Source organism: Corapipo altera, unplaced genomic scaffold, assembly GCF_003945725.1.
Source record: "Corapipo altera isolate COAL_440 unplaced genomic scaffold, ASM394572v1 1, whole genome shotgun sequence".
Classification (NCBI taxonomy): domain Eukaryota; kingdom Metazoa; phylum Chordata; class Aves; order Passeriformes; family Pipridae; genus Corapipo; species Corapipo altera.
This window is the reverse complement of record NW_020884873.1, coordinates 24,317,068-24,331,027: the sequence shown is the minus strand read 5'-3', so window position 1 is coordinate 24,331,027 and position 13,960 is coordinate 24,317,068.

The window sequence follows — 13,960 nt, the reverse complement described above, 5'->3', positions numbered from 1 at the left end:
CCTTTCCTTTCCTTTCCTTTCCTTTCCTTTCCTTTCCTTTCCTTTCCGTTTTAGTTTGTCAGACTTTTTTGCCTATATAGGTTTTGGTCTGGAGAATGATAATGCAACCTCCAAACTAATGCTTGAAATACTTTATCTCCTATATTCAGGGTGAGTAGGTTCAGTATCCCATCGACAAATGATGGATTACATTGCAAAGGCAACTGCTTTTCCAAATGTATTACAGAAAAAGGAGAACTGGTTTGTCTACCAAGAACAAGATATCAAAATTAGTCAGACCAGGTCAGTGTCCAAATGGCACCTTCAGAAATTATTTCTCTCTAGAGATTAAATATGAAATAAATAAAGACTGGTAACTGTTTCCTTTCTTATTTAATTCAAGTTGTGCCTTTGGTGCCAAAACCCTGTAGTCAAACTAGTCAATGGATTTTGTTTTTTTTTAATCTGGATAAATATGAAATATTTCAAATGTTCATGGCCTTGGCTGCCTCTTCTTCTACATGGAACAATTAATGAGCAGATCACAACTCTAAATGGTGCTGAGCATCCCTGAACATGCCTGAACATCTAGCAAAACAGCATTTGTCAGTGGATTTTGGAAAGTCAACTAATGGCTGTAGGATGTTTTTCATCTAAAATAGTATATTTTCTGAGGTCAATCAGAGAGAAGGGCTCTGTTATATGGTCTGTGGGTTCAGAGGGAGAACAGCCTATCAGCTGTGTTGATGCTTGTCCACACACAGTATCCTGGCTGTGTTAGCAAGCCCTTACTGAGACTGGAAGATGAGGCCTCTACCAGTGAGAGTATCACTAGGATAACCTGTGTTCTTTGGGCTCAAACCAATATAGTTTTGGCCAGAAATTTTTCTAATTAGTGTGGACAACTTCAGATTGGATGTTCTGTCTTAATGATGTGTTCATTGTAAGAGCTGTAATAACTGAGATGAGCTCAGTTGGTTAGAGCCTGGTACTAATAACACCAAGGTTGTGGGTTCAATCTCTGTATGGGCCATTCACTTAAGAGTTGGATTCGATGATCCTTGTGAGTCCCTTCCAGCTCAGAATATTCTGTGATGTATATTCTGTGATAACTGGATACAGAGGGGGGGGAGGCTTCGTGTGCATGAGTGTATGTGTTGTTTATTACTTCTCTCTGAAAATAGCAGAATCACAGTTTAAATCTGAAGTTTCTGCAATCATCCAATTGCTTCCCCAAAACTTAGAAAATTCTGGAGTTCTGCAGCATGAACCCATGGCCTTATATTACTTGTAGTCTGGTAGACTGAAGGGATTCATTGTTCTGATGTGTGCAGGAGGAATTGCTTAAATCCAATGAGCAAAAACAAAGGGACTCTCAGTGCCTCATATTTCTTCCCCAGGATTTATGCAAAGTAAATAAAGGAGCCAAGTCTTCTGCATTGAGCGCTTGAGATGAGAGCGCTCTTTACCCCAGTACTTTCAAGTGCTACCCATGTTGATTCATGTAGTTACTCAGAGAAATCTGGAGGCAAATACACACAAGTTCTTGCATTCCAAGAGCTCTCTATGCTCAGTGAAAAATTAATATATCTCTTAGATTCAGAAACAGACTAATTATTTAAAAACAACTGCTCCTGCTCCTTTAAATTCATTAACAACACATGTGATGCCTCTGCTATGTCAGATGGAATAGAACAGTTACATACAGGTAAGGAGAGAGGTCACCTACCCACATCAGTCAGCTTCAGGTCAACTCAGAAATGTACCACAGGGTATTTCCTTTGAAGGGTTTTATTAGTTTGACTTTTTTATCTACTGAAAACCCACAAAAGTAAATGTATGAATACTGCATTATTCGTTCATAAAACTAAGAGATATATTGTTATGGGAAAATACTGATTACTACCTGTTAATTGTCCCTCTCTATTGAGGGGATATCTCTTGATTCAATCACTTTGATATTGTTGATCTCATCTGAGTAAGATGATCAGCTACAGACTGGACTGGAAACAAATAGAGCAGAAGGTATTATGGTTTTAGTGATGAGGCAACTGCAGGTAAATTGACCCAATTCTCTTCATTGATCTATTTCACAACAAATAGTAATTATAACATTAAAATAGTAGCAAGATACAGTAGAAAAATGCACAGCCATTAGAAAAACAGAAGTTTATGCTGTGAAAACCGTTTTAGGTGTAGTGGCTCATCTCCCTGTGAGTGGTGTTGCTGCAGCTTTTCAAGCTAGGTTTAGCTGATATAGTGAGGAAAAAGCAGTGCCTGGAATAGGACCTATGGTAGGTGTTGATTGTCTCTTTGCTCTTAAAGGCAAAGCCTGTATTGATTTTGCAACTGAGTCCCTGAAAAAAATACATTGCATATTCCTTTAGAAGGCAAATGGGGTCAAAATTGCAGAAAAATTAACCAAGGGTTTTTTATGCTCAGGGTTTGAAATTGATCAGTCGCTCTGATCACCCATTCTGAAGGACTCAGAACATTGCCTTTAGAAAGAAGGGGAAGATGAACTTCTGACCACAGAGACAGCACAGATGATATGGGAAAAACAAACCAGAGGGATCAGGTCCAGCTGTGGCAAGGTGGGGTCCAACCAGGGATTACAAGTAAGGTGAAGGTGACCCCTATCTCAATGGCTATCCTGTGGACCTGTGCAGATTCAGGCCTGTGTCCCTTGTCTCCTTTCCTCCCAGATTTCCACCTGACCTTCATACTCAGACCTCCAAAATGTGAACCTGCTTCCATTCACTATGGGTTGAAGAGTTTGTCTGTGAGCAATTCCTGGGCATCTGATGTGTGTCCTACATGTCCTGTTGTGAGGCACACATGGGAGGGTTACAGGGGCTGGCAAGGAAGGAGCTAAGAATTTGCTGAGGCTGCTTTTGCCTAAGGCCACCCCTTAGAGCAAGAACTTGTTTGGGAGCAGTCAGGAGACTTTCTACTCACTTGGGTGGTGTTATGAACTGTGGCTGAGGTAAAGGAGGAAGGAGCAAGATCTAGACAAAATGGAGCTGCTGAAGCTGAGATAATAGCCCCTCATGAAACCTGCTCTCTCTGAAAACAGGATGCCCATCTAGTCTGGTTTGAGCTCTTCTCACCAGCATGGGGAAAAAACACCTTAGCCGACAAATTCTTAGATAGAGACTATTTTTTTAGCTCTGTAATCTGCCCAGCCAGGCCATTTGTGGAAACTCAAGGTGTCTGTTTTTGTTTCTGCTGCTAGGTGAGAGGGTACCCCACACTTCTTCATGGGCATGGTCATCTGGAGGAAATACAAAACACTTCTTGAGAAGTGGCAGGGAGGACTTTGTTTTCTGACTCCTTTCATCCCCTTAGGTCCAAATAAGGGTTTCTAGGAAGCAATTTATTGGGGTTTGTTTTAGAAGACATAGCACTTCTAGGAAGCTGCACTCACTGTATACTTGGAAGAGAGAAGATGGGTATATCATATAGGTATTTCAGAAGATTGGTGTAGCATTTCATTCATTCAAAATGAATTTCTGCGATCTATATGTCAAAGATTTCCTCCAAGGGTTTTCTTAGCACAAGGTCCATGCTCTTCTGAAATTTCACATATGTTTTCAGGACTTCCATAAGAACATGTGGGCTATATTTGCTATGGAGTTGCCCTTGGATCGGAGTGAATTTTACCCTCCAAAAATCAACTTCAGCTGAAGCAACCTAAAGATCATGCAAAAAAAAAAAAAATTGCCCCTCTGTCAGTGACATTTGTGAATGATGGAAAATCATCCATATGGCTAAACAGACTATCTGCACTCCCCCACAAGTAGTGACTTAGAGGATGAAAGTAATATTCATCCTGATCATCTGTTTTGTAACAGGATATTTATCTCAAGCTTTCAAGAATGTCATTATTATTGGGGGAGGAGGGGATTGGGCAGTAAGACAGGATCTGTTATAGATTATTGATGCTGGGAAGCAGATAAGTCGGAGGGAAGGAAACCTGTGTGAACCCCACCAGCCCTGCTATTGCCTAGAAAGAGGGGCTGTGGGCCCATGATAATACAAGGAGAAGGAGGAGGAAGAAACATTCTCACCATGGTCAATTAGGAGTTCAAGGAGACTAAGTGGGGTTCGAAAAATGGTAGGACCCTGAAAGGAAGGGGGATGGCGACACTTGTAATGTGTGTAAAGAAAGGACTGGTTAGGACAGGGACTAGGAACAAGGATGTAAAACTGTTTCTGTGAGCACATTCTTGAAAGCTAATCCAGCTGCCCAGCAAGGAGCTCAACAGTACAGGAGGCTGAATCACAGCTCTGGGACTCTGACCCAGTTAAGCAAATGGCATGGTTCTGACTGATACTGGCACAGAGTAAGGCTGAGTGGTTGTGGCCACCTAAAACCCACCTAATTTAAACTCCATTTCTGAACTAAGGAGCATGAAAATTTCAAAGCTCTTTGCTTCCAGTAGAGACTTCCAGAGGTGGTATTAATAACTTTGTTGAACTGTGCTGCATTGATTTAAAGCACCTGTGCTTCTGAAAGTCAGGATTTTATCAATTTTTTATCACTTACACAGGAAGCAGTGCTGGGCTTAATGCTATTTATCCAGCTGGGCATATTGACTTTGACTTAGGAGACCAAAGCATTTTGGTTAGGGATTGTGTAACATCTTCCTATAAGAACTGTCAGGGGTAAATTTACCAAAGCCTGGAACTTTGATTGATGATCATTTTGCAGGAGTGTTCAGCATCAGGAAGCACACAATAAACCCTTTCTCTTAATGGAGCTACAGGCTGTGGCCTCTTTAAACATACATATTTTGAAACACATTTCATCACCTCCTTGAACATAGCAGTACACAAAACCCTGGAGGTGCACTTGAAAGTGAGTTTTCCCTCCACTTCAAGGAGGTGACCCAAGATTCTTTAAGATGCAGCTTGGTGTAGTGCAGATTTGGAACCAGTAGGTAGAAAAAGTTATTTGTGTTTTGGTTTTAATTTTTTTTCTTTTTTTTTTTTTAATTTTTTAATTTTTGGGTTTTTTATTTTCTTGCCCTCTGCCGTTGTAACAACAGCATTTCCCAACAGGTAAGATCCTGGAAAGTGCTTGCTCAGGAGCTCAGAAGTTCAGTCCTGTGTCCGCCTTGCAGCACTGCAGGCAACAGCACAGCCTGGCAGATAGATTCAGTCCTGCCTTTGAGGCTAGATAAAGGGGACTTGACTTCTTGTCCTGGCTTAAGGCGAGACATATCGTCTTCTGTGAACCAACTTCCCCCATCTATTTACATGTGAATAGTACTAAATACAGTTGTTAAACACTTTGACATCTTATATCTCCAATTACTGAGGGCTTGTTCACATACTCCAACTTTTAAAAAGCAAGATACTGTCCTCCTTCACTACGGTAATGAGGGGAAACTGCACAGGGAGAAGCTCAGCAGGGCATCCTAACTTAGAGGTGCTATCTGCCCCCTAACAGAGAATACCTTCTTACTGTTGGCTACAAAGGGATCCACGGAGAGTAATCTCCTACCTCTGTCTCAAATGAAGCCATGCAAAATATCCGTCCCAGCCTAAATATAAATAAAACAATAGCAATCCCCTCATCAAAAGAGGTGTTGTCAGTGTGGATGTACTCTTTGAATACATTTGTCCTTATTGCAGTAGTAGGGGGCACGTACAGAATTAAAATAGATGAAATATGACAGATGGTTGTCTGAATTTTTCTCTAAACATAAAATTTAACCCCAATAAATAATATAGCATTATACTGGCCCTACTACTGTCTATCAGCAAGTTTCAAAGCCATGCAGAGCTCTGATCTGGTCCAAAAACTATTGCTGCTGTATAAGACAACGTTACTCCTTTGTTTCCTCTAGGGGCTCAAGGTACAGACTGGGCCCAAAAGATGGGCCAGCCCTACTTTGGCCCAACACATTCTCTAGCTGTGCCATGAGGTCTGCTCCACGGCTGAGTGTGGCTGTTAGAGCTGTACTGGCTGGCACTTATCTGTGACTCAGGTGCCTGCAGGCGACTTGCTTCCAGAGCAGCAAGAGCATTTTGATTGATGGCAAAGGGGCTTGCTGCTGCCGCCACTGTTCTGTCTGACAGCCACAGCCTTTGTCCTGAGTGTGCCACAGCCTGTCCACAGCTGACCTGTGTTACTGGAGTACTCAGAGGTCTCCTGTTCTGCAGAAGGGCAGCAGTTGGAAAACGTTCTCTGGGCTTTTCCATTATTTTCCTTTTTTTTTTTTTTAGCTACAAACAGACAAACAAACACTAAATATTTGGAGTGCAGATTGCATGGCTCAAGGACTCAGGATGATTAAAAGCAGGAGCCCTACAGAGACATCCAGAAATTATTGTTTTTAACAAGACAGGAACTTTGTCTGAAAACAGGATGACCTGCTGCAAAAGACGCCGACAAATCCCCGTAGAGCTTTCGAAAAAACAAGCAGGCGCCTGAGTGTGCTTTTAAAAAAAATCCTGCCTAGTAATAAAAAGGGATGTGAGGGTAAACAGGAAAAGAGCACTCCACACTGCGAGCAGCCCAGAGGAGGAGAGGCTGGGAAGAGTGCTGATCTGAAAACCTGATATGGAAACTAAAGCGAAAGATTTCTTAACATTCCCCAGGACAAACTCCCTGTAAAAACACAGCCTCAAAGCAACTTTGAGTGGCAGCTGCCCACCAGTTCTTATATGCCTTTGTTCTGATACTATGGAGGGTGTGGGAGGGCAGCACAAGCTCTGAAGGCTTTGTTGGCTGGATTCCGTGACTGTAAAGAAGTGTCAGGTCTGACTCGCTTGAAATACAGGCTTAAGAGACAGTTCTACTGCACAACTGTATTTCCTGACAAAGAAGTTACCACAGTTTTGCACACCTGTGCAGTTATACCGCAGTTATACTTTTCCAGTTAATGTGAATCTCATCACATATATTATTTTCCACTAAGCCCTAGCTCCTCAAGTTTTGCAGTTTCATGATGGTCTCAGTTTTCATGAATCTGAATCCAGTCTTTCTAGCCTTCCTGCCTAAGAAAGAAAAATCTTGAAATAATAAAGACAGTGGAGCATAATGTGTAGAACAAAATCCCTATTACTCCTATGTTTTGGATGGTGACTTTTAAAATCAAATACTATTTTGAGGAATTAGAATATTTATATTTTTGGGTTTGATCATGCAGAAGTCACACTTCTGCTTGTTGACAGAATTTTCAGACTCAATACTAAGCAGGTTTCCCATTGGAACCTGCATACTGTCAGTGAGACACCTGTATCAATAAAGGTGATGGGATAGGTGCGCAGCATCAGGTCCAGGTATAATAGAATCATGGAATGTTTTGGGTTTGAATTGACCTTAAAGATGACCTAGTTCCAATACCCCTGCCAAGGGCAGGGATGCCACTCACTAGATCAGGTTGCTCAGGGCCCCATTCAACTTGGCCTTGGACATTTCCAGGGATGGGATATCCACAACTTCTCTTGGCAACCACCCATTGAGTAAAGAATTTCTTCCTAATATCTAATCTAAATCTCTCCTCCTTTAGTTTAAAACTGTTTCCCCTGGTCCTATCACTATCTGCCCATATAAAAAGTCACTCTCTTTTTTATAAGCCTCCTATACTGGATGGTCACAATGAATGCCAAAATCCTTTGCAACAGGTTTCTCCCTGGTGCTGCTTCGAAGTCAAATCCTACCTCAGAACTGAAATAACACCTTGGTGGCCAGAAATGGATTCAGGGGGACATAAAATCTGCTGACAGTTTGTGAGCTCTTCTGATAATGGAAAATATACTAGTCTCCACCCTTTTCTGGGTATTGCTTCAAGGCAGACAAAGAACAGCTTCTCCTTGCCCAGAAGGAGGACAAGTGCTGGAAGTGCTTGGCGCAGGGGCTGCCCTGAAGCTGGGCATTTCGGACTGGGGGCTGCTCTGCAGCCAGTCACAGGGGTGACAGCCACCCCTGCACACTTCTTCATCCCCCGCATCTGATGCCAAACGCTTCCTGCTCTGGATCTGTTTGGTTTGAATTTGCCATCAGTTCAACTGCAGCTTTTAGTTTTGCACGAGGTTTCTCAGGCAGCCCAGTGCCTTGGGCAGGGGTTTTTGTCCATTCACCTTTTTATTTCATAGTGGACTTGGGTTTTGTTGTTTGATTTAGTATAAATGAAAGGTGATTTGCTACTGTTAATGTATGTGGTTGCCCACAGATCAAACACTTATCCTGCACCTTTCAGCACTGCACTGCTTGAGACTGAGTTACATAGTAGAAACTATTTTTGAGAAATGAAATTAAAGCTAAATAAATATTTTATCTCATCAAGATGGATAGAAATACCATCTGCTTAGTCCACTGGTTACCTAATTATTTGATACTCACACACATGATCACAGGGACACAGCTATACCAGCACACTTTGGTTTGTCACTCACTTCCAAACTCACAATGAACACAGAATACAAAAACCTACTTGCAGGGTGTAGATAAGAACGTCTGTGGAAGGATTTTCAGAATTTTATTCTTACAAGATGTTTTTGCCCTCCTTGGACAAGCAAAGACATGATATCATTATACTGGTCTAAGAAAAAATAATTCTAAGTAGACATGCCAAGATCTACAGCTTGATTTACAAAAGATTGTAAAATAAGTGTTCTCTCATTAGGAAAAAAAATAAATTCATTCCTTCTCCATAAGCAAGAGATACTTTAAACTCTGCCTTAAAATGAATCCGAATTGATTGGGATGTCCCAGGTCCCAAATTCAAATCACAAATTGCCGAAGGAGAACAGCAGAAACAGCATCTAAAATGGCAAAGATGTTTAATTTCTGCTAAAAAATGATGAGTTCAGGGCAGCTGCTTAGATGTCTGCATATTTTTTTTTCCATAGCTCTGTCCTAAGAGGCAGTAGGTTCCGTTTGTCACTTTTTATTTGAACAGTGGATCTTATGAGCCCTTTTTTTTTTTTATTTGCATCTGAGGACATTCTAACTCTTGTGAATGAATGGTTCTTCTCACCCTCTTGGAAGGGAGTCATGGACGACTGATGCCATTAGTGCAGGATAACTTTTAGGCTATTCACTGTTTAATGGGCTATGAAGTAATTGGCTATTTTGGTGCTGCCCAGCAGGGTATTTGGCTTGGTCCAGTGTTGCTCTCTCAGTGGCTGCCATGCCTGCACCCCAGAAATGTTTGGAAGCACAGACCTTCTTCACTGAAAAAAAAAAGCCATTCAAACCAGCCATTTTGCAGCAAAAAAGCTCAGTGTTTTGGATAGTGAAAATAAAGCCTTGACATAATACCACACTTTCCCTCAGGGGACAATGCCATTGGCAAGAGCCTGCCAGGCAGTAGAAGGATCATGCTGGTCATGGAGAGGTGCAGCCCAATGCTGACATCTGTTGCAGAGGACAGTGGTATTACTACTGTCACCTAAGCTGGCTGTGGGGAGGTGGCTTCTGGAAAGAAGACAGCGGGGGAGAGAGCAAATGGGAGGCAGTCTGTGACTAAGGTTTGGAGACAAAGGGGCTATTTGAGCAATAGGACAAGGCTGGCAGGAACAGATCTCTGGACACCATCCAGTCCAAGGCCCCTGTTCAGAGCGGGATCAGCCAGAGCAGGACTCCCAGGGCCAGATTCTGCACCTTTAGCTGTAAGTCTGAAGTTGGAAGCCTTGAAGCCAGAAGTTTGGTTTAGCACAGCTTATACCAGACCTGTGCTGAGAAGTTCTGAGCTATGTGGGATTATGCCAGTCGAGGGAAGTGATTGTACTGCTCTGCTCTGCACTGGTGCAGCCTCATCTTGGATATTGTGTGCAGTTTTGGGCACCAATAAGAAAGATATTAAGCTATTAGAGAGAGTCCAAAGGAGGGCAATAAAGACAGTGAAGGACCTTGAGGGGAAGCCATATGAAGAGTGGCTGGGGTCACTTGGTCTGTTCAGCCTGGAGGAGATGGAGGGAAGACCTCATTGCAGTCTACAGCTTCCTCGTGAGGAAAAGAGGAGGGGCAGACACTGATCTCTTCTCTGTGGTGACCAGTGATGGGACCCAAGGGAATGGTGTGAAGTTGTGTCAGGGGAGGTTTAGGCTAGATATTAGAAAGAGGTTCTTTACCCAGAGGGTGGTTGGTCACTGGAACAGGCTCCCCAGGGAAGTGTTCACAGCACCAAGCCTGACAGAGTTCAAATAGTGTTTGGATGATACTCTCAGGCACAGGGTGTTATTCTTGGGGGTTGTCCCGTGCAGGGCCAGAAGCTGGACTCAACGATCCTTACGGGTCCCTTCCAACTCAGCATATTCTGTGATTCCATGATGCTCTAAAAAGATCACTTTGATGAAGTTATTTTTCTTTATATTTCAACCAGTCATATATTATTATCTTCTTGATTCAGATTTTGTTCTGCATTATCCTTGCCGTACAGAAGAAAGGAATGGTTCCGTTCTGATCTGCTGCCATAAAAATATAAAATGTTGTTTGTGTGATCTTCAGAGTAGATTAAAACTGGGAATTTCCACTTTAGGACAATTTTCAACAGGTTGAAATTAATTTTCTTTTCAATCCAGTAAGCTACAGTAGTATCAAGGTTTCTTACAAATTAGAAATCTCATCAGAAATGGATTTGTAAAATATGTAAATATTTTATTAATCTTTATAAAAAGTGCTTCAAAGTAAGATGTTAATTGATAACTTCCTTTTATCATTCTAGATATTTTGATTTATAAAAGTCAAATTTGAGGGTTTTGGCCATTTAGATGCTTAAACTATTCAGTGAGAAAGGACTCTAAGAGCCAGCATAGCTGCTGCCTCTGAAGTCCTCATTGACTTCTGGGAACGGAATATGATAAAAACATGAATGCTCTTCACAAATCCACTGCTGAAGGATGCTATTCAGCACAAGGACTTAAAAAAGAAATACTGTGAAGATGGGAACTGTGGGTAAGCATCTCTCCAGTGATATGTATCACCTGTGATATGGTTTAGTGGTGAACACAGTGATGGTGGGTTAATGGTTGGATGATCTTAGAGGTCTTTTCCAACCTAAATGATTCTATGATTCTATGATCAGTTATACCTGAATTGTGAGGTGTGATGATGGAGGAGCCAGTGCAAGAGTTACTATGATAAGTGTATGTTTTCCTAACATTATAAAATGACATATGGATTTCCTGTGCTGAAGGTTGGCTACTCCTGGTAATAGAAATAATATAGTTACAACTGCTCCTAATTCTCACAGAGGGCTTAAGTATCACTGTGTTACCTTCCCAGCATTCCGGTTTCTGAAGAGATGGGGTGGCAGTGGTTACAGCAAGCCAGTGCTCCCCAGGCAGGTTCTCTGCTCCAGCTAGTAAATCCTTTGAGAGCTGGGCTGGTAGCACAATGCAGTGAGCTGGCACTTCAGTGGCTTGAAGAGCTGGCCTGGGCATAGGATTCATACTCCAGTGGAGCCACACTGGAGACATTCTGGGTCTCTCTCTTCTGTCTCAGGAGGTGGTGTACTAGTGTCCCAGTCAGCTCTGTGTAGGGCTGATGGGTTTGGTCTTAGCCCTGTAGAGAAACACAGTTATTCTACTTTTTGCCTCATCTAACTCTGGAAGCAGTACAGGCATGGCGTGGTGCTTCCCACAAGCCAGGAATCCCAGCTGGTTTGAGGCATCATCCCAATGGCACTGTTTGTCCCTCAGATAGCTCAGCAGCCTGGACACTGGGATAGAAACAGATTTGAGACCAGCTGTCATCACTACAACTCTGTGAGAACTAGACAAGTTTGTTATTCTTACAGGGGCACTTACAATTTGGGGGAGATGGGACTTTGCATCACTGTGTTTACATGCTGTGGCCTGTACTGTACCTGCACAGTCCCACATGGGGATGTCTTCTTGCCCCTTCCCATCTTCATTTCTTAATCAGACACAAGCAATGCAATGTTGAAAGGTGCAAGGCAAAATGTAAAATGATTTATTAGAGTATATTATACCAGTGCTTAAAAACAATGCAGCAGCTCCCCCCCTACAAACAGCATAGAACAGTAGTCCCACGTATTTTGGACAGGAGTTTACTGTAGCACAGAAAGAGTTCCTGAGGCATTTGACATACAAAGTGCACGTTATGGTCTTTCCTGGTATGAAATTCAGAACATTTTTAAAGTTTCTTGTCAGTGCAGATGACAAGTTACTATTGACTAGATGAAGTGATGCCACAAGTGGGAAGGGATATATGAGGAGACAACGACAGGTCTTGGGGCGTGGACGGATGCATCTCCACTGCAGTGCAGGGACAGATGTATCTTGTCTAGTCCAAAACTGCTTGTAATTCGTTGTCGTTCAGAGTCACAACTGAGTGAAATAAAGATGAACTCATTACTAACACTGAATCTCCAGTCCTTTTCTCATAGTCTGAATCTGTATATCATAGCTCCAGGTTAAATCATATGTGTTAGGAATGAACATAAATTAGGTATAGAGCTTAGAAGTGCAGATGACTGGAGAGCCATATGTTCATGAGATTAAAACTGTATTTTTTTCTCCCAAATGCAAGGGGACTTTTTAAAGACGAGGATTTTCTCTGGAGGAAAGACCATTTCTGACGGGTTTTGTCCATTGTTTTTCAACCAGCCAAGTAAGCCAGTCTACCAGAAACAGGGCAATATCACCTGAGTGTTGCAAAAGCAGTTGGGGAAGGAGAGGAAGGTAATCAGGAATCAGTTGCTGGGGCTTTTTGGCAGGGCTATTGAGCTAACTCCTGAAGAAAACCAAGCAATGTCCTATGTTGAGAGCTGCTACAGGAAGGGAAGGAGGAGACAGGGGTGAATTCTCTTTCCCAAAAATGATCTTGTGGTAAAAGAGGACCAATAACTATGAGGAAAAAAGGTATATAAGGGACAAGTGGAGAAAATGTTTAGTAAGGGACACAGAGTGCCAGGCCTTCTTATGGTCCACTGATTCCCTTGCCAAGGAGCTGTGTCCTGCTGCTAACAGATAATCCTGGACAAGGAACAGCCAGCCTCGGAAGGCATTTCAAGAGCAGGATGTATACAATGCCAGTACTTCATCTCCAGGACTTGGTGGAGGAAAGGAAGCAAAGATAGTGTCCTGATGGGTAATAGCAGGCACAGATGTGATGTTCTTTCATCATGCTCTTTTATAGTGTGGCAGCTGGGCTGAAGATGTTCATTTGTATTGCATTGCACTGCACGGTGTGTCAGTGCTCAGTGAACACAGGCAGGTATCTGAAAACAAGGTATTAATAAAGGCTGCAAATCAGGAGCAGAGTGACCTAAATGTGATCACAAGTAGGCTTTAATATTGCATTGCAAGACAGTAACTCCTACAGTAAAGCAAATAAAGAATCATTTTGAGCATGCGGGTTGCTGGCTTCATGCACTCTGGCAAGGACCTTCACACTGATGTTTATAAACCATCCCGAAGGGTGTCTGTGAATAGCACAGGGATTCAGCAAGGGCTGCCTAGTTCTCCAACACACTGCAGTTGAATTTAGGGGGTGAGGCACCTCAATTGGGCTTGGGCCACCCAGTAGCAGTCAAAATCCTGTCAGTTGTGCCAGGCCACACACCTGTGCAGATCTGTGTAGTCCTGCACTGGGGCTACCACAGCCTGGTCAGCCTTTACTGGTGGGACTTTCTGAAGAGAGCAGAAAAATACCAAGTTGGACAAGCAGGGCAAGCAAGAAGGAGAGACTGAAGACTATTCTGTAAAGAACCCAAACTATAGCAAAGTGCCTAGAAATGTACTTCATGAGAACAAACTGCTTCACATGAAATGCTGTGCTATGATAGGGAGTTGAATAAAAAATTATTAGTGACTTTGCAGATGAATGACCAAAGCATCAACATGAGAAAATGAGCTCTTGATTTGTCATAAAGGCATTTGTTAAGCTTTGAAGTGCTGAGCAACAGAAATGCAAAATCTCTTTCAGTTTGGTGACAAGAGGCATCTGAGAAGTAGGGGTACTTATCTAAATTAAAAATAAACTTTTGCTAGACTGGTT